This window comes from Abramis brama (assembly GCF_963993115.1).
Source record: "Abramis brama genome assembly, chromosome: 8".
Lineage (NCBI taxonomy): Eukaryota > Metazoa > Chordata > Actinopteri > Cypriniformes > Leuciscidae > Abramis > Abramis brama.
Genome location: NC_139970.1, coordinates 6259334 through 6283294, shown reverse-complemented (window position 1 = coordinate 6283294; position 23961 = coordinate 6259334). Strand labels below are relative to the sequence as shown.

Here is a 23961-nt window from a genome sequence, read left to right as displayed (position 1 = left end):
TTTAGAGTATTATCATGTCACTTCATTACTGATGGCAGTTGTAAGCTCAAGGCAAATCCCCTGTCATTATGAATCTTCTCATCTATGTGCAGCCCCATATTATGTGCCCCTCGTAAAAAGGGTTTTTACTCAAGATCAATAAATGTTCCTCATCTTCCATCTCTTACCAGGAAGCATACCTTCACTCCCTGTTCGTATCGATCACACAGGGGCGTGTCTTTTCGAGGAGGCCGAGCATTGGTGGTTCAGTGGTAGAATTCTCGCCTGCCACGCGGGAGACCCGGGTCCGATTCCCGGCCAATGCAAAAAAAGACTTCTGGTGTGCCAGTGGTCTGGTTCTTTAGAGTATTATCATGTCACTTCATTACTGATGGCAATTGTAAGCTCAAGGCAAATCCCCTGTCATTATGAATCTTCTCATCTTTGTGCAGCCCCATATTATGTGCCCCTCGTAAAAAGGGTTTTTACTCAAGATCAATAAATGTTCCTCATCTTCCATCTCTTACCAGGAAGCATACCTTCACTCCCTGTTCGTATCGATCACACAGGGGCGTGTCTTTTTGAGGGGGCCGAGCATTGGTGGTTCAGTGGTAGAATTCTCGCCTGCCACGCGGGAGACCCGGGTTCGATTCCCGGCCAATGCAAAAAAAAGGCTTCTGGTGTGCCAGTGGTCTGGTTCTTTAGAGTATTATCATGTCACTTCATTACTGATGGCAGTTGTAAGCTCAAGGCAAATCCCCTGTCATTATGAATCTTCTCATCTTTGTGCAGCCCCATATTATGTGCCCCTCGTAAAAAGGGTTTTTACTCAAGATCAATAAATGTTCCTCATCTTCCATCTCTTACCAGGAAGCATACCTTCACTCCCTGTTCGTATCGATCACACAGGGGCGTGTCTTTTCGAGGAGGCCGAGCATTGGTGGTTCAGTGGTAGAATTCTCGCCTGCCACGCGGGAGACCCGGGTCCGATTCCCGGCCAATGCAAAAAAAGACTTCTGGTGTGCCAGTGGTCTGGTTCTTTAGAGTATTATCATGTCACTTCATTACTGATGGCAATTGTAAGCTCAAGGCAAATCCCCTGTCATTATGAATCTTCTCATCTTTGTGCAGCCCCATATTATGTGCCCCTCGTAAAAAGGGTTTTTACTCAAGATCAATAAATGTTCCTCATCTGCCATCGCTTACCAGGAAGCATACCTTCACTCCCTGTTCGTATCGATCACACAGGGGCGTGTCTTTTCGAGGAGGCCGAGCATTGGTGGTTCAGTGGTAGAATTCTCGCCTGCCATGCGGGAGACCCGGGTCCGATTCCCGGCCTATGCAAAAAAAGACTTCTGGTGTGCCAGTGGTCTGGTTCTTTAGAGCATTATCAAGTCACTTCTGCTAATCCACATTACTGATGGCAATTGTAAGCTCAAGGCAAATCCCCTGTCATTATGAATCTTCTCATCTTTGTGCAGCCCCATATTATGTGCCCCTCGTAAAAAGGGTTTTTACTCAAGATCAATACATGTTCCTCATCTTCCATCTCTTACCAGGAAGCATACCTTCACTCCCTGTTCGTATCGATCACACAGGGGCGTGTCTTTTTGAGGGGGCAGAGCATTGGTGGTTCAGTGGTAGAATTCTCGCCTGCCACGCGGGAGACCCGGGTTCGATTCCCGGCCAATGCATAAAAAAGGCTTCTGGTGTGCCAGTGGTCTGGTTCTTTAGAGTATTATCATGTCACTTCATTACTGATGGCAGTTGTAAGCTCAAGGCAAATCCCCTGTCATTATGAATCTTCTCATCTTTGTGCAGCCCCATATTATGTGCCCCTCTTAAAAAGGGTTTTTACTCAAGATCAATACATGTTCCTCATCTTCCATCGCTTACCAGGAAGCATACCTTCACTCCCTGTTCGTATCGATCACACAGGGGCGTGTCTTTTTGAGGAGGCTGAGCATTGGTGGTTCAGTGGTAGAATTCTCGCCTGCCACGCGGGAGACCCGGGTTCGATTCCCGGCCAATGCAAAAAAAAGACTTCTGGTGTGCCAGTGGTCTGGTTCTTTAGAGTATTATCATGTCACTTCATTACTGATGGCAGTTGTAAGCTCAAGACAAATCCCCTGTCATTATGAATCTTCTCATCTTTGTGCAGCCCCATATTATGTGCCCCTCGTAAAAAGGGTTTTTACTCAAGATCAATAAATGTTCCTCATCTTCCATCGCTTACCAGGAAGCATACCTTCACTCCCTGTTCGTATCGATCACACAGGGGCGTGTCTTTTCGAGGAGGCCGAGCATTGGTGGTTCAGTGGTAGAATTCTCGCCTGCCACGCGGGAGACCCGGGTCCGATTCCCGGCCAATGCAAAAAAAGATTTCTGGTGTGCCAGTGGTCTGGTTCTTTAGAGTATTACCATGTCACTTCATTACTGATGGCAATTGTAAGCTCAAGGCAAATCCCCTGTCATTATGAATCTTCTCATCTTTGTGCAGCCCCATATTATGTGCCCCTCGTAAAAAGGGTTTTTACTCAAGATCAATAAATGTTCCTCATCTTCCATCTCTTACCAGGAAGCATACCTTCACTCCCTGTTCGTATCGATCACACAGGGGCGTGTCTTTTCGAGGAGGCTGAGCATTGGTGGTTCAGTGGTAGAATTCTCGCCTGCCATGCGGGAGACCCGGGTCCGATTCCCGGCCTATGCAAAAAAAGACTTCTGGTGTGCCAGTGGTCTGGTTCTTTAGAGCATTATCAAGTCACTTCTGCTAATCCACATTACTGATGGCAATTGTAAGCTCAAGGCAAATCCCCTGTCATTATGAATCTTCTCATCTTTGTGCAGCCCCATATTATGTGCCCCTCGTAAAAAGGGTTTTTACTCAAGATCAATACATGTTCCTCATCTTCCATCTCTTACCAGGAAGCATACCTTCACTCCCTGTTCGTATCGATCACACAGGGGCGTGTCTTTTCGAGGAGGCCGAGCATTGGTGGTTCAGTGGTAGAATTCTCGCCTGCCAAGCGGGAGACCCGGGTCCGATTCCCGGCCTATGCAAAAAAAGACTTCTGGTGTGCCAGTGGTCTGGTTCTTTAGAGCATTATCAAGTCACTTCTGCTAATCCACATTACTGATGGCAATTGTAAGCTCAAGGCAAATCCCCTGTCATTATGAATCTTCTCATCTTTGTGCAGCCCCATATTATGTGCCCCTCGTAAAAAGGGTTTTTACTCAAGATCAATAAATGTTCCTCATCTTCCATCTCTTACCAGGAAGCATACCTTCACTCCCTGTTCGTATCGATCACACAGGGGCGTGTCTTTTCGAGGAGGCCGAGCATTGGTGGTTCAGTGGTAGAATTCTCGCCTGCCACGCGGGAGACCCGGGTCCGATTCCCGGCCTATGCAAAAAAAGATTTCTGGTGTGCCAGTGGTCTGGTTCTTTAGAGTATTACCATGTCACTTCATTACTGATGGCAATTGTAAGCTCAAGGCAAATCCCTTGTCATTATGAATCTTCTCATCTTTGTGCAGCCCCATATTATGTGCCCCTCGTAAAAAGGGTTTTTACTCAAGATCAATAAATGTTCCTCATCTTCCATCTCTTACCAGGAAGCATACCTTCACTACCTGTTCGTATCGATCACACAGGGGCGTGTCTTTTCGAGGAGGCTGAGCATTGGTGGTTCAGTGGTAGAATTCTCGCCTGCCACGCGGGAGACCCGGGTCCGATTCCCGGCCTATGCAAAAAAAGACTTCTGGTGTGCCAGTGGTCTGGTTCTTTAGAGCATTATCAAGTCACTTCTGCTAATCCACATTACTGATGGCAATTGTAAGCTCAAGGCAAATCCCCTGTCATTATGAATCTTCTCATCTTTGTGCAGCCCCATATTATGTGCCCCTCGTAAAAAGGGTTTTTACTCAAGATCAATAAATGTTCCTCATCTTCCATCTCTTACCAGGAAGCATACCTTCACTCCCTGTTCGTATCGATCACACAGGGGCGTGTCTTTTCGAGGAGGCCGAGCATTGGTGGTTCAGTGGTAGAATTCTCGCCTGCCACGCGGGAGACCCGGGTCCGATTCCCGGCCTATGCAAAAAAAGACTTCTGGTGTGCCAGTGGTCTGGTTCTTTAGAGCATTATCAAGTCACTTCTGCTAATCCACATTACTGATGGCAATTGTAAGCTCAAGGCAAATCCCCTGTCATTATGAATCTTCTCATCTTTGTGCAGCCCCATATTATGTGCCCCTCGTAAAAAGGGTTTTTACTCAAGATCAATAAATGTTCCTCATCTTCCATCTCTTACCAGGAAGCATACCTTCACTCCCTGTTCGTATCGATCACACAGGGGCGTGTCTTTTCGAGGAGGCCGAGCATTGGTGGTTCAGTGGTAGAATTCTCGCCTGCCACGCGGGAGACCCGGGTCCGATTCCCGGCCAATGCAAAAAAAGACTTCTGGTGTGCCAGTGGTCTGGTTCTTTAGAGTATTATCATGTCACTTCATTACTGATGGCAATTGTAAGCTCAAGGCAAATCCCCTGTCATTATGAATCTTCTCATCTTTGTGCAGCCCCATATTATGTGCCCCTCGTAAAAAGGGTTTTTACTCAAGATCAATAAATGTTCCTCATCTGCCATCGCTTACCAGGAAGCATACCTTCACTCCCTGTTCGTATCGATCACACAGGGGCGTGTCTTTTTGAGGAGGCCGAGCATTGGTGGTTCAGTGGTAGAATTCTCGCCTGCCATGCGGGAGACCCGGGTCCGATTCCCGGCCTATGCAAAAAAAGACTTCTGGTGTGCCAGTGGTCTGGTTCTTTAGAGCATTATCAAGTCACTTCTGCTAATCCACATTACTGATGGCAATTGTAAGCTCAAGGCAAATCCCCTGTCATTATGAATCTTCTCATCTTTGTGCAGCCCCATATTATGTGCCCCTCGTAAAAAGGGTTTTTACTCAAGATCAATACATGTTCCTCATCTTCCATCTCTTACCAGGAAGCATACCTTCACTCCCTGTTCGTATCGATCACACAGGGGCGTGTCTTTTTGAGGGGGCCGAGCATTGGTGGTTCAGTGGTAGAATTCTCGCCTGCCACGCGGGAGACCCGGGTTCGATTCCCGGCCAATGCAAAAAAAAGGCTTCTGGTGTGCCAGTGGTCTGGTTCTTTAGAGTATTATCATGTCACTTCATTACTGATGGCAGTTGTAAGCTCAAGGCAAATCCCCTGTCATTATGAATCTTCTCATCTTTGTGCAGCCCCATATTATGTGCCCCTCTTAAAAAGGGTTTTTACTCAAGATCAATAAATGTTCCTCATCTTCCATCGCTTACCAGGAAGCATACCTTCACTCCCTGTTCGTATCGATCACACAGGGGCGTGTCTTTTTGAGGAGGCTGAGCATTGGTGGTTCAGTGGTAGAATTCTCGCCTGCCACGCGGGAGACCCGGGTTCGATTCCCGGCCAATGCAAAAAAAAGACTTCTGGTGTGCCAGTGGTCTGGTTCTTTAGAGTATTATCATGTCACTTCATTACTGATGGCAGTTGTAAGCTCAAGACAAATCCCCTGTCATTATGAATCTTCTCATCTTTGTGCAGCCCCATATTATGTGCCCCTCGTAAAAAGGGTTTTTACTCAAGATCAATAAATGTTCCTCATCTTCCATCGCTTACCAGGAAGCATACCTTCACTCCCTGTTCGTATCGATCACACAGGGGCGTGTCTTTTCGAGGAGGCCGAGCATTGGTGGTTCAGTGGTAGAATTCTCGCCTGCCACGCGGGAGACCCGGGTCCGATTCCCGGCCAATGCAAAAAAAGATTTCTGGTGTGCCAGTGGTCTGGTTCTTTAGAGTATTACCATGTCACTTCATTACTGATGGCAATTGTAAGCTCAAGGCAAATCCCCTGTCATTATGAATCTTCTCATCTTTGTGCAGCCCCATATTATGTGCCCCTCGTAAAAAGGGTTTTTACTCAAGATCAATAAATGTTCCTCATCTTCCATCTCTTACCAGGAAGCATACCTTCACTCCCTGTTCGTATCGATCACACAGGGGCGTGTCTTTTCGAGGAGGCTGAGCATTGGTGGTTCAGTGGTAGAATTCTCGCCTGCCATGCGGGAGACCCGGGTCCGATTCCCGGCCTATGCAAAAAAAGACTTCTGGTGTGCCAGTGGTCTGGTTCTTTAGAGCATTATCAAGTCACTTCTGCTAATCCACATTACTGATGGCAATTGTAAGCTCAAGGCAAATCCCCTGTCATTATGAATCTTCTCATCTTTGTGCAGCCCCATATTATGTGCCCCTCGTAAAAAGGGTTTTTACTCAAGATCAATACATGTTCCTCATCTTCCATCTCTTACCAGGAAGCATACCTTCACTCCCTGTTCGTATCGATCACACAGGGGCGTGTCTTTTCGAGGAGGCCGAGCATTGGTGGTTCAGTGGTAGAATTCTCGCCTGCCAAGCGGGAGACCCGGGTCCGATTCCCGGCCTATGCAAAAAAAGACTTCTGGTGTGCCAGTGGTCTGGTTCTTTAGAGCATTATCAAGTCACTTCTGCTAATCCACATTACTGATGGCAATTGTAAGCTCAAGGCAAATCCCCTGTCATTATGAATCTTCTCATCTTTGTGCAGCCCCATATTATGTGCCCCTCGTAAAAAGGGTTTTTACTCAAGATCAATAAATGTTCCTCATCTTCCATCTCTTACCAGGAAGCATACCTTCACTCCCTGTTCGTATCGATCACACAGGGGCGTGTCTTTTCGAGGAGGCCGAGCATTGGTGGTTCAGTGGTAGAATTCTCGCCTGCCACGCGGGAGACCCGGGTCCGATTCCCGGCCTATGCAAAAAAAGATTTCTGGTGTGCCAGTGGTCTGGTTCTTTAGAGTATTACCATGTCACTTCATTACTGATGGCAATTGTAAGCTCAAGGCAAATCCCTTGTCATTATGAATCTTCTCATCTTTGTGCAGCCCCATATTATGTGCCCCTCGTAAAAAGGGTTTTTACTCAAGATCAATAAATGTTCCTCATCTTCCATCTCTTACCAGGAAGCATACCTTCACTCCCTGTTCGTATCGATCACACAGGGGCGTGTCTTTTCGAGGAGGCTGAGCATTGGTGGTTCAGTGGTAGAATTCTCGCCTGCCACGCGGGAGACCCGGGTCCGATTCCCGGCCTATGCAAAAAAAGACTTCTGGTGTGCCAGTGGTCTGGTTCTTTAGAGCATTATCAAGTCACTTCTGCTAATCCACATTACTGATGGCAATTGTAAGCTCAAGGCAAATCCCCTGTCATTATGAATCTTCTCATCTTTGTGCAGCCCCATATTATGTGCCCCTCGTAAAAAGGGTTTTTACTCAAGATCAATAAATGTTCCTCATCTTCCATCTCTTACCAGGAAGCATACCTTCACTCCCTGTTCGTATCGATCACACAGGGGCGTGTCTTTTCGAGGAGGCCGAGCATTGGTGGTTCAGTGGTAGAATTCTCGCCTGCCACGCGGGAGACCCGGGTCCGATTCCCGGCCTATGCAAAAAAAGACTTCTGGTGTGCCAGTGGTCTGGTTCTTTAGAGCATTATCAAGTCACTTCTGCTAATCCACATTACTGATGGCAATTGTAAGCTCAAGGCAAATCCCCTGTCATTATGAATCTTCTCATCTTTGTGCAGCCCCATATTATGTGCCCCTCGTAAAAAGGGTTTTTACTCAAGATCAATAAATGTTCCTCATCTTCCATCTCTTACCAGGAAGCATACCTTCACTCCCTGTTCGTATCGATCACACAGGGGCGTGTCTTTTCGAGGAGGCCGAGCATTGGTGGTTCAGTGGTAGAATTCTCGCCTGCCACGCGGGAGACCCGGGTCCGATTCCCGGCCAATGCAAAAAAAGACTTCTGGTGTGCCAGTGGTCTGGTTCTTTAGAGTATTATCATGTCACTTCATTACTGATGGCAATTGTAAGCTCAAGGCAAATCCCCTGTCATTATGAATCTTCTCATCTTTGTGCAGCCCCATATTATGTGCCCCTCGTAAAAAGGGTTTTTACTCAAGATCAATAAATGTTCCTCATCTGCCATCGCTTACCAGGAAGCATACCTTCACTCCCTGTTCGTATCGATCACACAGGGGCGTGTCTTTTTGAGGAGGCCGAGCATTGGTGGTTCAGTGGTAGAATTCTCGCCTGCCATGCGGGAGACCCGGGTCCGATTCCCGGCCTATGCAAAAAAAGACTTCTGGTGTGCCAGTGGTCTGGTTCTTTAGAGCATTATCAAGTCACTTCTGCTAATCCACATTACTGATGGCAATTGTAAGCTCAAGGCAAATCCCCTGTCATTATGAATCTTCTCATCTTTGTGCAGCCCCATATTATGTGCCCCTCGTAAAAAGGGTTTTTACTCAAGATCAATACATGTTCCTCATCTTCCATCTCTTACCAGGAAGCATACCTTCACTCCCTGTTCGTATCGATCACACAGGGGCGTGTCTTTTTGAGGGGGCCGAGCATTGGTGGTTCAGTGGTAGAATTCTCGCCTGCCACGCGGGAGACCGGGGTTCGATTCCCGGCCAATGCAAAAAAAAGGCTTCTGGTGTGCCAGTGGTCTGGTTCTTTAGAGTATTATCATGTCACTTCATTACTGATGGCAGTTGTAAGCTCAAGGCAAATCCCCTGTCATTATGAATCTTCTCATCTTTGTGCAGCCCCATATTATGTGCCCCTCTTAAAAAGGGTTTTTACTCAAGATCAATAAATGTTCCTCATCTTCCATCGCTTACCAGGAAGCATACCTTCACTCCCTGTTCGTATCGATCACACAGGGGCGTGTCTTTTTGAGGAGGCTGAGCATTGGTGGTTCAGTGGTAGAATTCTCGCCTGCCACGCGGGAGACCCGGGTTCGATTCCCGGCCAATGCAAAAAAAAGACTTCTGGTGTGCCAGTGGTCTGGTTCTTTAGAGTATTATCGTGTCACTTCATTACTGATGGCAGTTGTAAGCTCAAGGCAAATCCCCTGTCATTATGAATCTTCTCATCTTTGTGCAGCCCCATATTATGTGCCCCTCGTAAAAAGGGTTTTTACTCAAGATCAATAAATGTTCCTCATCTTCCATCGCTTACCAGGAAGCATACCTTCACTCCCTGTTCGTATCGATCACACAGGGGCGTGTCTTTTCGAGGAGGCCGAGCATTGGTGGTTCAGTGGTAGAATTCTCGCCTGCCACGCGGGAGACCCGGGTCCGATTCCCGGCCAATGCAAAAAAAGATTTCTGGTGTGCCAGTGGTCTGGTTCTTTAGAGTATTACCATGTCACTTCATTACTGATGGCAATTGTAAGCTCAAGGCAAATCCCTTGTCATTATGAATCTTCTCATCTTTGTGCAGCCCCATATTATGTGCCCCTCGTAAAAAGGGTTTTTACTCAAGATCAATAAATGTTCCTCATCTTCCATCTCTTACCAGGAAGCATACCTTCACTCCCTGTTCGTATCGATCACACAGGGGCGTGTCTTTTCGAGGAGGCTGAGCATTGGTGGTTCAGTGGTAGAATTCTCGCCTGCCACGCGGGAGACCCGGGTCCGATTCCCGGCCTATGCAAAAAAAGACTTCTGGTGTGCCAGTGGTCTGGTTCTTTAGAGCATTATCAAGTCACTTCTGCTAATCCACATTACTGATGGCAATTGTAAGCTCAAGGCAAATCCCCTGTCATTATGAATCTTCTCATCTTTGTGCAGCCCCATATTATGTGCCCCTCGTAAAAAGGGTTTTTACTCAAGATCAATAAATGTTCCTCATCTTCCATCTCTTACCAGGAAGCATACCTTCACTCCCTGTTCGTATCGATCACACAGGGGCGTGTCTTTTCGAGGAGGCTGAGCATTGGTGGTTCAGTGGTAGAATTCTCGCCTGCCACGCGGGAGACCCGGGTCCGATTCCCGGCCTATGCAAAAAAAGACTTCTGGTGTGCCAGTGGTCTGGTTCTTTAGAGCATTATCAAGTCACTTCTGCTAATCCACATTACTGATGGCAATTGTAAGCTCAAGGCAAATCCCCTGTCATTATGAATCTTCTCATCTTTGTGCAGCCCCATATTATGTACCACTCGTAAAAAGGGTTTTTACTCAAGATCAATAAATGTTCCTCATCTTCCATCTCTTACCAGGAAGCATACCTTCACTCCCTGTTCGTATCGATCACACAGGGGCGTGTCTTTTCGAGGAGTCCGAGCATTGGTGGTTCAGTGGTAGAATTCTCGCCTGCCACGCGGGAGACCCGGGTTCGATTCCCGGCCAATGCAAAAAAAAGGCTTCTGGTGTGCCAGTGGTCTGGTTCTTTAGAGTATTATCATGTCACTTCATTACTGATGGCAGTTGTAAGCTCAAGGCAAATCCCCTGTCATTATGAATCTTCTCATCTTTGTGCAGCCCCATATTATGTGCCCCTCGTAAAAAGGGTTTTTACTCAAGATCAATAAATGTTCCTCATCTTCCATCGCTTACCAGGAAGCATACCTTCACTCCCTGTTCGTATCGATCACACAGGGGCGTGTCTTTTTGAGGAGGCTGAGCATTGGTGGTTCAGTGGTAGAATTCTCGCCTGCCACGCGGGAGACCCGGGTTCGATTCCCGGCCAATGCAAAAAAAAGACTTCTGGTTTGCCAGTGGTCTGGTTCTTTAGAGTATTATCATGTCACTTCATTACTGATGGCAGTTGTAAGCTCAAGGCAAATCCCCTGTCATTATGAATCTTCTCATCTTTGTGCAGCCCCATATTATGTGCCCCTCGTAAAAAGGGTTTTTACTCAAGATCAATAAATGTTCCTCATCTTCCATCGCTTACCAGGAAGCATACCTTCACTCCCTGTTCGTATCGATCACATAGGGGCGTGTCTTTTCGAGGAGGCCGAGCATTGGTGGTTCAGTGGTAGAATTCTCGCCTGCCACGCGGGAGACCCGGGTCCGATTCCCGGCCAATGCAAAAAAAGACTTCTGGTGTGCCAGTGGTCTGGTTCTTTAGAGTATTATCATGTCACTTCTGCTAATCCACATTACTGATGGCAATTGTAAGCTCAAGGCAAATCCCCTGTCATTATGAATCTTCTCATCTTTGTGCAGCCCCATATTATGTGCCCCTCGTAAAAAGGGTTTTTACTCAAGATCAATACATGTTCCTCATCTTCCATCTCTTACCAGGAAGCATACCTTCACTCCCTGTTCGTATCGATCACACAGGGGCGTGTCTTTTTGAGGGGGTCGAGCATTGGTGGTTCAGTGGTAGAATTCTCGCCTGCCACGCGGGAGACCCGGATTCGATTCCCGGCCAATGCAAAAAAAAAGGCTTCTGGTGTGCCAGTGGTCTGGTTCTTTAGAGTATTATCATGTCACTTCATTACTGATGGCAGTTGTAAGCTCAAGGCAAATCCCCTGTCATTATGAATCTTCTCATCTTTGTGCAGCCCCATCCCAGATAGCAATTACGTTTGGGCCACATGTGGGTATTATCTGGCACATATGGCCTAGATGTGGCATGGCTGAACAGATATGGGCCAAATTGTAGCCATATTTGTTTTGCCATAACTTAAAAATCTGCGGGAAATGCTCTCTTGGTTCACAACTGATTTTGAGGTATATGGCCCAGATAACAACGAACACATGAGAACCATATGTGGTTGAGCTATGGCACACAGTGAGAAACACCGACTTGTGGTAAACATTTGGCTTATACGTGGAAAAACACAGGAATCCTGAAATCGAATGCGGCAAACATCCGCCGTTCCACACCTCAGGTTGCTCTGCATCTTCCCTCCTATTGGTGGAGAGACTACGGCGCGAGTTTGACTGCGACGCTGGGCAGCTGACGCCATTTACTCTGCTTTCCTCACGACTGTGTACATTCAGGTTAGGTAAGTGATGTTTTGGCATTTTAAAGTCATATAAAAGAAATATGCAGCATTATGTGTCAATATTGCATGTTATTATGCGTTTAGTTATTCGTTTCATCGAGGAAGGGGTTGAACTAGCTAATATTTTCCTCTGTTTACTGCTGTAACTTAAAATAAAGTTTAATGTAACTTAACTGTTAACTTAGGCTATAGCAGTTCGCTGGTTTGCCGTTTTAAATTAAGATGTTTTTGTTTATAAATCAACAGCTCACTGCCGTACACATATAAAATAGTATAGTTTGTCATTGTGTAGTAGTATTTGTGAATTTTAGGCGACGCGGTCCAATGTCGGTGTTACTGTTTGTCAAAAAACCTAAATCCTAATTTGTGTTCACAATCATTCAACTAATCATAATAATATAAAAATGCCAAGAACAATTAATACGTGTGCATTATTGTATGTATCTTTTTATCTTTGTATTTATCTAACTCTGAAATGATATTATTCATCCAAGACTTTTTCTCATGACTTTTCCCTCTTTAAATTTAAAGTTGTAACGTCTTTCGATACAATACCTGATTAAAATAACTTGTTAACATGAACTAATAATGAACTTCACTTCTACAGCATATATTAATATGTGTTAATGTTAATTTCAACATTTACTAACACATTCAAATAAAAAATTGTACTTGTTAACTTGGCCTATGCACTGTGAACTTACATGAACAAACAATGAATTGCTGTATTTCTGTTAACTATCAATTAATTGAACGGCCATTCACTGTCATTATAAAGCTTGGAAGAGGCAGGAAATTTTTATAATTACTCTGATTTCTAACGATAGAGATTATATATACCATGCTATGGTATACTGTCATACCGCCCAGCCCTAATGTGCGGTATGGGTGGGGCAATGACAATAATTTCCATATTGAAAACCTAGAAAATATGGTTTCAGATGGAGTAAGTAATAGTTTATAGGGTGGTCTATTTAAATGCATATTTCAACCACTTACCCAATTTTTTTTTTTCCTATCAGATTACCTGTCTGGGTCTGGTTGGTGGCTTTGACCTGGATAACACCGTGTGGAGAGTGCTGAAAAGCACTTTTACAACTGCTGTTGCACGTTGATGAATTGGAGAGAAGTCAATGGGAAGATTGGTGTCCAACGCCTGGTCGTAAAGGAAGTTGTCATTGGTGAGACCTTTTTTAGAAGTCCCTTTTATTTGTATTGCACTTTGCACAATACACAACTTTTCAAAACCGCTTTACAGAACATTGTATTTTTATTTCCGTTATCTCAGTAATAGTAATAGTCAAAATTTCATTCCCTATGACTTAGTGCAGGCGCTAACGGCTCCAGGTTTATCTCGTAAATTACTCCACTAATAATGCCCAGAATGGCACCAAACTTATACAGTAGTAAAAATAGGTTCTGAACTCAAAAAACGAGGCATTGGAAAGTTTGTAAGTACATCAGGAGTTTATTTAAATAACACTTGCCTGACGGCGAATGCTACTGCTAACTCGGACGTTGGGCTCACAGAAAGCGATGCGCAAGGATGAAGTGTATTATTGTTTATCAGAAGCAATCGAAATATTATTGTAATGTTGTTGTTATTATGAATGCATTATAAATAAATAAATTATTTACAGTATTTATAATTATTATTTAATAATAATTACAGGGGATGGGGTTAGCTATTCTGGTTTTCCCTCTTTTTTTTTGTCATTACCTGATCACATCCGTGGCTCACTTAAGTGACTGTTATTATTATTGAAATTATTATTGAAACTTGCCAGCTCAGAAAGTTAGTAAAGACATTGTTAAAATAGTCCAAGAATACAGTGGCTCAATCTTAAGTTTATCAAGTGTTGAGAATACTTTTTGTGTGCAAAACAAGCAAAAATAACGACTTTATTCAACTCTTCATTTTTTTCTCTAAGTGAGTTCACGTAGTGTAACGGCAGAGCGCTTCTTTGTTGTACGTCAGAACGTAGGCTCACGATTGGCCAGGATCCCACACATGACCAGCGTCTGTCAATAGTGAGTCTACGCTCTGACGTACAACCCAGAAGTTGGAAAAACTTGAGGGTAATTACAGACAGAATTTTCATTTTTGGGCGAACTAACCCTTTATGTTCCTCCTTGCATTCAGTACTTGGCCCATTATTGTTTGTGTGTTTCTGCTTCCAAATTGTCTCGCATCATTGCGGATTATCTTGAGTTTATTATGTGTTATTAAAAACACTTATTTTTGTAGACTCTTTGGACTAAAACATGACATTAATGCTATCTGTGTTGGTGTGTTTTTACATTAGAGTGTGCATGTCTTTAAAAAAAAAAAGCAGAATACATGCAGTGCTGTAAATTTTAACCGGTTGTTGGTGCAAAAGTATTCTAAAAAAAAAAAAACTTTCATACAGTGGTAATTCAGAGGTGTTTAATTTGTTAATAATTGCAATTAAAATATTAAAGGAAATTTACATTAATGATTTTTTCTTCATTCTCCTGCAGCTCTAGCTTCCAGGTTGTATTGCTGCTAACATTATTTAAATTCTTCTTTATTGCAGGTGCAGTCAGGCAGAATCCCCTTACTGGAAAAGGTCAACACATTGCCGACCCTCATTGGAGACTTCTCTGCACATCAACACACTTCTCAACTCTTTACCTTTCAAGTTTGCTTTAACTTTCTCAATTTCTCTTTAAAGTTCTCTTTACCAAGTTACTGTGATTTATTTGTATTACTCTCATTAGACTAATTGAACATAACATTAATACACGCTTTGATCGAGTGTTTTGAACTTTGGTGTAAAAAAATAGCTTTGAATGCTATTTATATGATTGATTTGTATTCTTCAATGTTTTCAACTGAATTCTACTTAAAATAAGTACAACTGAGTAGCTGTAATTCTATGTATTCTTAAATGTTTTCAACTGAATACTACTGTAATTATTAAATTCAACTGTTGCTGTAATTATATTTATTTTTATGAAATGTTTTCAACTGAATACTACTGTAATTATTATTCAACTCTTGCTGTAATTATATTTATCTTTATGAAATGTTTTCAACTGAATACTACTGTAATTAAGTACAACACTTTAGCTGTAATTATTTAAATGCTTGTAAAAATAAATACTTTTGAGTACATTTGTTGTTGAGTGTTTAATTTACCTGTGAGTTAATAAGACTTTAAAAACTGTCAGCTGCATGTGGGCCACATAAGGGCCGTTAGATTTTAACAGAACTCAACCATACTAAAGTTGCATACCAGGCTCACATATGGGCCACATGAAATTGTAGTATTTGGCTCATGCTTGGTGGAGTTATGGCAGTCCTTTGGTTCAGTTCTGGCAAAGGAGATGTGGGCCATATCTGGGCCGGCAAACACAAACTAATCTGGGCCACAGCTCAGCTGTTTATCTGGCCCACATCTTTGCCAAAGGTAATTTGCTGACTGGGATATTATGTGCCCCTCGTAAAAAGGGTTTTTACTCAAGATCAATAAATGTTCCTCATCTTCCATCGCTTACCAGGAAGCATACCTTCACTCCCTGTTCGTATCGATCACACAGGGGCGTGTCTTTTTGAGGAGGCTGAGCATTGGTGGTTCAGTGGTAGAATTCTCGCCTGCCACGCGGGAGACCCGGGTTCGATTCCCGGCCAATGCAAAAAAAAGACTTCTGGTGTGCCAGTGGTCTGGTTCTTTAGAGTATTATCATGTCACTTCATTACTGATGGCAGTTGTAAGCTCAAGGCAAATCCCCTGTCATTATGAATCTTCTCATCTTTGTGCAGCCCCATATTATGTGCCCCTCGTAAAAAGGGTTTTTACTCAAGATCAATAAATGTTCCTCATCTTCCATCGCTTACCAGGAAGCATACCTTCACTCCCTGTTCGTATCGATCACACAGGGGCGTGTCTTTTTGAGGAGGCCGAGCATTGGTGGTTCAGTGGTAGAATTCTCGCCTGCCACGCGGGAGACCCGGGTCCGATTCCCGGCCAATGCAAAAAAAGACTTCTGGTGTGCCAGTGGTCTGGTTCTTTAGAGCATTATCATGTCACTTCATTACTGATGGCAAATGTAAGCTCAAGGCAAATCCCTTGTCATTATGAATCTTCTCATCTTTGTGCAGCCCCATATTATGTGCCCCTCGTAAAAAGGGTTTTTACTCAAGATCAATAAATGTTCCTCATCTTCCATCTCTTACCAGGAAGCATACCTTCACTCCCTGTTCGTATCGATCACACAGGGGCGTGTCTTTTCGAGGAGGCTGAGCATTGGTGGTTCAGTGGTAGAATTCTCGCCTGCCACGCGGGAGACCCGGGTCCGATTCCCGGCCTATGCAAAAAAAGACTTCTGGTGTGCCAGTGGTCTGGTTCTTTAGAGCATTATCAAGTCACTTCTGCTAATCCACATTACTGATGGCAATTGTAAGCTCAAGGCAAATCCCCTGTCATTATGAATCTTCTCATCTTTGTGCAGCCCCATATTATGTGCCCCTCGTAAAAAGGGTTTTTACTCAAGATCAATAAATGTTCCTCATCTGCCATCGCTTACCAGGAAGCATACCTTCACTCCCTGTTCGTATCGATCACACAGGGGCGTGTCTTTTCGAGGAGGCCGAGCATTGGTGGTTCAGTGGTAGAATTCTCGCCTGCCATGCGGGAGACCCGGGTCCGATTCCCGGCCTATGCAAAAAAAGACTTCTGGTGTGCCAGTGGTCTGGTTCTTTAGAGCATTATCAAGTCACTTCTGCTAATCCACATTACTGATGGCAATTGTAAGCTCAAGGCAAATCCCCTGTCATTATGAATCTTCTCATCTTTGTGCAGCCCCATATTATGTGCCCCTCGTAAAAAGGGTTTTTACTCAAGATCAATACATGTTCCTCATCTTCCATCTCTTACCAGGAAGCATACCTTCACTCCCTGTTCGTATCGATCACACAGGGGCGTGTCTTTTTGAGGGGGCCGAGCATTGGTGGTTCAGTGGTAGAATTCTCGCCTGCCACGCGGGAGACCCGGGTTCGATTCCCGGCCAATGCAAAAAAAAGGCTTCTGGTGTGCCAGTGGTCTGGTTCTTTAGAGTATTATCATGTCACTTCATTACTGATGGCAGTTGTAAGCTCAAGGCAAATCCCCTGTCATTATGAATCTTCTCATCTTTGTGCAGCCCCATATTATGTGCCCCTCTTAAAAAGGGTTTTTACTCAAGATCAATAAATGTTCCTCATCTTCCATCGCTTACCAGGAAGCATACCTTCACTCCCTGTTCGTATCGATCACACAGGGGCGTGTCTTTTCGAGGAGGCTGAGCATTGGTGGTTCAGTGGTAGAATTCTCGCCTGCCACGCGGGAGACCCGGGTCCGATTCCCGGCCTATGCAAAAAAAGACTTCTGGTGTGCCAGTGGTCTGGTTCTTTAGAGCATTATCAAGTCACTTCTGCTAATCCACATTACTGATGGCAATTGTAAGCTCAAGGCAAATCCCCTGTCATTATGAATCTTCTCATCTTTGTGCAGCCCCATATTATGTGCCCCTCGTAAAAAGGGTTTTTACTCAAGATCAATAAATGTTCCTCATCTGCCATCGCTTACCAGGAAGCATACCTTCACTCCCTGTTCGTATCGATCACACAGGGGCGTGTCTTTTCGAGGAGGCCGAGCATTGGTGGTTCAGTGGTAGAATTCTCGCCTGCCATGCGGGAGACCCGGGTCCGATTCCCGGCCTATGCAAAAAAAGACTTCTGGTGTGCCAGTGGTCTGGTTCTTTAGAGCATTATCAAGTCACTTCTGCTAATCCACATTACTGATGGCAATTGTAAGCTCAAGGCAAATCCCCTGTCATTATGAATCTTCTCATCTTTGTGCAGCCCCATATTATGTGCCCCTCGTAAAAAGGGTTTTTACTCAAGATCAATACATGTTCCTCATCTTCCATCTCTTACCAGGAAGCATACCTTCACTCCCTGTTCGTATCGATCACACAGGGGCGTGTCTTTTTGAGGGGGCCGAGCATTGGTGGTTCAGTGGTAGAATTCTCGCCTGCCACGCGGGAGACCCGGGTTCGATTCCCGGCCAATGCAAAAAAAAGGCTTCTGGTGTGCCAGTGGTCTGGTTCTTTAGAGTATTATCATGTCACTTCATTACTGATGGCAGTTGTAAGCTCAAGGCAAATCCCCTGTCATTATGAATCTTCTCATCTTTGTGCAGCCCCATATTATGTGCCCCTCTTAAAAAGGGTTTTTACTCAAGATCAATAAATGTTCCTCATCTTCCATCGCTTACCAGGAAGCATACCTTCACTCCCTGTTCGTATCGATCACACAGGGGCGTGTCTTTTTGAGGAGGCTGAGCATTGGTGGTTCAGTGGTAGAATTCTCGCCTGCCACGCGGGAGACCCGGGTTCGATTCCCGGCCAATGCAAAAAAAAGACTTCTGGTTTGCCAGTGGTCTGGTTCTTTAGAGTATTATCATGTCACTTCATTACTGATGGCAGTTGTAAGCTCAAGGCAAATCCCCTGTCATTATGAATCTTCTCATCTTTGTGCAGCCCCATATTATGTGCCCCTCGTAAAAAGGGTTTTTACTCAAGATCAATAAATGTTCCTCATCTTCCATCGCTTACCAGGAAGCATACCTTCACTCCCTGTTCGTATCGATCACATAGGGGCGTGTCTTTTCGAGGAGGCCGAGCATTGGTGGTTCAGTGGTAGAATTCTCGCCTGCCACGCGGGAGACCCGGGTCCGATTCCCGGCCAATGCAAAAAAAGACTTCTGGTGTGCCAGTGGTCTGGTTCTTTAGAGTATTATCATGTCACTTCTGCTAATCCACATTACTGATGGCAATTGTAAGCTCAAGGCAAATCCCCTGTCATTATGAATCTTCTCATCTTTGTGCAGCCCCATATTATGTGCCCCTCGTAAAAAGGGTTTTTACTCAAGATCAATACATGTTCCTCATCTTCCATCTCTTACCAGGAAGCATACCTTCACTCCCTGTTCGTATCGATCACACAGGGGCGTGTCTTTTTGAGGGGGTCGAGCATTGGTGGTTCAGTGGTAGAATTCTCGCCTGCCACGCGGGAGACCCGGATTCGATTCCCGGCCAATGCAAAAAAAAGGCTTCTGGTGTGCCAGTGGTCTGGTTCTTTAGAGTATTATCATGTCACTTCATTACTGATGGCAGTTGTAAGCTCAAGGCAAATCCCCTGTCATTATGAATCTTCTCATCTTTGTGCAGCCCCATCCCAGATAGCAATTACGTTTGGGCCACATGTGGGTATTATCTGGCACATATGGCCTAGATGTGGCATGGCTGAACAGATATGGGCCAAATTGTAGCCATATTTGTTTTGCCATAACTTAAAAATCTGCGGGAAATGCTCTCTTGGTTCACAACTGATTTTGAGGTATATGGCCCAGATAACAACGAACACATGAGAACCATATGTGGTTGAGCTATGGCACACAGTGAGAAACACCGACTTGTGGTAAACATTTGGCTTATACGTGGAAAAACACAGGAATCCTGAAATCGAATGCGGCAAACATCCGCCGTTCCACACCTCAGGTTGCTCTGCATCTTCCCTCCTATTGGTGGAGAGACTACGGCGCGAGTTTGACTGCGACGCTGGGCAGCTGACGCCATTTACTCTGCTTTCCTCACGACTGTGTACATTCAGGTTAGGTAAGTGATGTTTTGGCATTTTAAAGTCATATAAAAGAAATATGCAGCATTATGTGTCAATATTGCATGTTATTATGCGTTTAGTTATTCGTTTCATCGAGGAAGGGGTTGAACTAGCTAATATTTTCCTCTGTTTACTGCTGTAACTTAAAATAAAGTTTAATGTAACTTAACTGTTAACTTAGGCTATAGCAGTTCGCTGGTTTGCCGTTTTAAATTAAGATGTTTTTGTTTATAAATCAACAGCTCACTGCCGTACACATATAAAATAGTATAGTTTGTCATTGTGTAGTAGTATTTGTGAATTTTAGGCGACGCGGTCCAATGTCGGTGTTACTGTTTGTCAAAAAACCTAAATCCTAATTTGTGTTCACAATCATTCAACTAATAATAATAATATAAAAATGCCAAGAACAATTAATACGTGTGCATTATTGTATGTATCTTTTTATCTTTGTATTTATCTAACTCTGAAATGATATTATTCATCCAAGACTTTTTCTCATGACTTTTCCCTCTTTAAATTTAAAGTTGTAACGTCTTTCGATACAATACCTGATTAAAATAACTTGTTAACATGAACTAATAATGAACTTCACTTCTACAGCATATATTAATATGTGTTAATGTTAATTTCAACATTTACTAACACATTCAAATAAAAAATTGTACTTGTTAACTTGGCCTATGCACTGTGAACTTACATGAACAAACAATGAATTGCTGTATTTCTGTTAACTATCAATTAATTGAACGGCCATTCACTGTCATTATAAAGCTTGGAAGAGGCAGGAAATTTTTATAATTACTCTGATTTCTAACGATAGAGATTATATATACCATGCTATGGTATACTGTCATACCGCCCAGCCCTAATGTGCGGTATGGGTGGGGCAATGACAATAATTTCCATATTGAAAACCTAGAAAATATGGTTTCAGATGGAGTAAGTAATAGTTTATAGGGTGGTCTATTTAAATGCATATTTCAACCACTTACCCAATTTTTTTTTTTCCTATCAGATTACCTGTCTGGGTCTGGTTGGTGGCTTTGACCTGGATAACACCGTGTGGAGAGTGCTGAAAAGCACTTTTACAACTGCTGTTGCACGTTGATGAATTGGAGAGAAGTCAATGGGAAGATTGGTGTCCAACGCCTGGTCGTAAAGGAAGTTGTCATTGGTGAGACCTTTTTTAGAAGTCCCTTTTATTTGTATTGCACTTTGCACAATACACAACTTTTCAAAACCGCTTTACAGAACATTGTATTTTTATTTCCGTTATCTCAGTAATAGTAATAGTCAAAATTTCATTCCCTATGACTTAGTGCAGGCGCTAACGGCTCCAGGTTTATCTCGTAAATTACTCCACTAATAATGCCCAGAATGGCACCAAACTTATACAGTAGTAAAAATAGGTTCTGAACTCAAAAAACGAGGCATTGGAAAGTTTGTAAGTACATCAGGAGTTTATTTAAATAACACTTGCCTGACGGCGAATGCTACTGCTAACTCGGACGTTGGGCTCACAGAAAGCGATGCGCAAGGATGAAGTGTATTATTGTTTATCAGAAGCAATCGAAATATTATTGTAATGTTGTTGTTATTATGAATGCATTATAAATAAATAAATTATTTACAGTATTTATAATTATTATTTAATAATAATTACAGGGGATGGGGTTAGCTATTCTGGTTTTCCCTCTTTTTTTTTGTCATTACCTGATCACATCCGTGGCTCACTTAAGTGACTGTTATTATTATTGAAATTATTATTGAAACTTGCCAGCTCAGAAAGTTAGTAAAGACATTGTTAAAATAGTCCAAGAATACAGTGGCTCAATCTTAAGTTTATCAAGTGTTGAGAATACTTTTTGTGTGCAAAACAAGCAAAAATAACGACTTTATTCAACTCTTCATTTTTTTCTCTAAGTGAGTTCACGTAGTGTAACGGCAGAGCGCTTCTTTGTTGTACGTCAGAACGTAGGCTCACGATTGGCCAGGATCCCACACATGACCAGCGTCTGTCAATAGTGAGTCTACGCTCTGACGTACAACCCAGAAGTTGGAAAAACTTGAGGGTAATTACAGACAGAATTTTCATTTTTGGGCGAACTAACCCTTTATGTTCCTCCTTGCATTCAGTACTTGGCCCATTATTGTTTGTGTGTTTCTGCTTCCAAATTGTCTCGCATCATTGCGGATTATCTTGAGTTTATTATGTGTTATTAAAAACACTTATTTTTGTAGACTCTTTGGACTAAAACATGACATTAATGCTATCTGTGTTGGTGTGTTTTTACATTAGAGTGTGCATGTCTTTAAAAAAAAAAAGCAGAATACATGCAGTGCTGTAAATTTTAACCGGTTGTTGGTGCAAAAGTATTCTAAAAAAAAAAAAACTTTCATACAGTGGTAATTCAGAGGTGTTTAATTTGTTAATAATTGCAATTAAAATATTAAAGGAAATTTACATTAATGATTTTTTCTTCATTCTCCTGCAGCTCTAGCTTCCAGGTTGTATTGCTGCTAACATTATTTAAATTCTTCTTTATTGCAGGTGCAGTCAGGCAGAATCCCCTTACTGGAAAAGGTCAACACATTGCCGACCCTCATTGGAGACTTCTCTGCACATCAACACACTTCTCAACTCTTTACCTTTCAAGTTTGCTTTAACTTTCTCAATTTCTCTTTAAAGTTCTCTTTACCAAGTTACTGTGATTTATTTGTATTACTCTCATTAGACTAATTGAACATAACATTAATACACGCTTTGATCGAGTGTTTTGAACTTTGGTGTAAAAAAATAGCTTTGAATGCTATTTATATGATTGATTTGTATTCTTCAATGTTTTCAACTGAATTCTACTTAAAATAAGTACAACTGAGTAGCTGTAATTCTATGTATTCTTAAATGTTTTCAACTGAATACTACTGTAATTATTAAATTCAACTGTTGCTGTAATTATATTTATTTTTATGAAATGTTTTCAACTGAATACTACTGTAATTATTATTCAACTCTTGCTGTAATTATATTTATCTTTATGAAATGTTTTCAACTGAATACTACTGTAATTAAGTACAACACTTTAGCTGTAATTATTTAAATGCTTGTAAAAATAAATACTTTTGAGTACATTTGTTGTTGAGTGTTTAATTTACCTGTGAGTTAATAAGACTTTAAAAACTGTCAGCTGCATGTGGGCCACATAAGGGCCGTTAGATTTTAACAGAACTCAACCATACTAAAGTTGCATACCAGGCTCACATATGGGCCACATGAAATTGTAGTATTTGGCTCATGCTTGGTGGAGTTATGGCAGTCCTTTGGTTCAGTTCTGGCAAAGGAGATGTGGGCCATATCTGGGCCGGCAAACACAAACTAATCTGGGCCACAGCTCAGCTGTTTATCTGGCCCACATCTTTGCCAAAGGTAATTTGCTGACTGGGATATTATGTGCCCCTCGTAAAAAGGGTTTTTACTCAAGATCAATAAATGTTCCTCATCTTCCATCGCTTACCAGGAAGCATACCTTCACTCCCTGTTCGTATCGATCACACAGGGGCGTGTCTTTTTGAGGAGGCTGAGCATTGGTGGTTCAGTGGTAGAATTCTCGCCTGCCACGCGGGAGACCCGGGTTCGATTCCCGGCCAATGCAAAAAAAAGACTTCTGGTGTGCCAGTGGTCTGGTTCTTTAGAGTATTATCATGTCACTTCATTACTGATGGCAGTTGTAAGCTCAAGGCAAATCCCCTGTCATTATGAATCTTCTCATCTTTGTGCAGCCCCATATTATGTGCCCCTCGTAAAAAGGGTTTTTACTCAAGATCAATAAATGTTCCTCATCTTCCATCGCTTACCAGGAAGCATACCTTCACTCCCTGTTCGTATCGATCACACAGGGGCGTGTCTTTTTGAGGAGGCCGAGCATTGGTGGTTCAGTGGTAGAATTCTCGCCTGCCACGCGGGAGACCCGGGTCCGATTCCCGGCCAATGCAAAAAAAGACTTCTGGTGTGCCAGTGGTCTGGTTCTTTAGAGCATTATCATGTCACTTCATTACTGATGGCAAATGTAAGCTCAAGGCAAATCCCTTGTCATTATGAATCTTCTCATCTTTGTGCAGCCCCATATTATGTGCCCCTCGTAAAAAGGGTTTTTACTCAAGATCAATAAATGTTCCTCATCTTCCATCTCTTACCAGGAAGCATACCTTCACTCCCTGTTCGTATCGATCACACAGGGGCGTGTCTTTTCGAGGAGGCTGAGCATTGGTGGTTCAGTGGTAGAATTCTCGCCTGCCACGCGGGAGACCCGGGTCCGATTCCCGGCCTATGCAAAAAAAGACTTCTGGTGTGCCAGTGGTCTGGTTCTTTAGAGCATTATC

The 23961-nt window shown here is 43.2% G+C and overlaps 2 long non-coding RNA genes across 4 annotated transcripts; both read left to right on the top strand.

The window, feature by feature from the left end:
• Nucleotides 1-11454: 11454 nt before the first annotated feature.
• LOC311088573 lies at nt 11455-15335 on the top strand. Of its 2 annotated transcripts, none has more exons than XR_014607533.1 (3): nt 11455-11886; nt 12914-13072; nt 14450-15335. It is a non-coding gene; the product is annotated as an uncharacterized lncRNA (long non-coding RNA). The 2 variants fall into 2 exon arrangements; XR_014607534.1 differs by having other exon boundaries at nt 11455-11891.
• Nucleotides 15336-19137: 3802 nt separating this feature from the next.
• LOC311088572 lies at nt 19138-22705 on the top strand. Of its 2 annotated transcripts, none has more exons than XR_014607531.1 (3): nt 19138-19569; nt 20597-20755; nt 22133-22705. It is a non-coding gene; the product is annotated as an uncharacterized lncRNA (long non-coding RNA). The 2 variants fall into 2 exon arrangements; XR_014607532.1 differs by having other exon boundaries at nt 19138-19574.
• Nucleotides 22706-23961: the final 1256 nt, after the last annotated feature.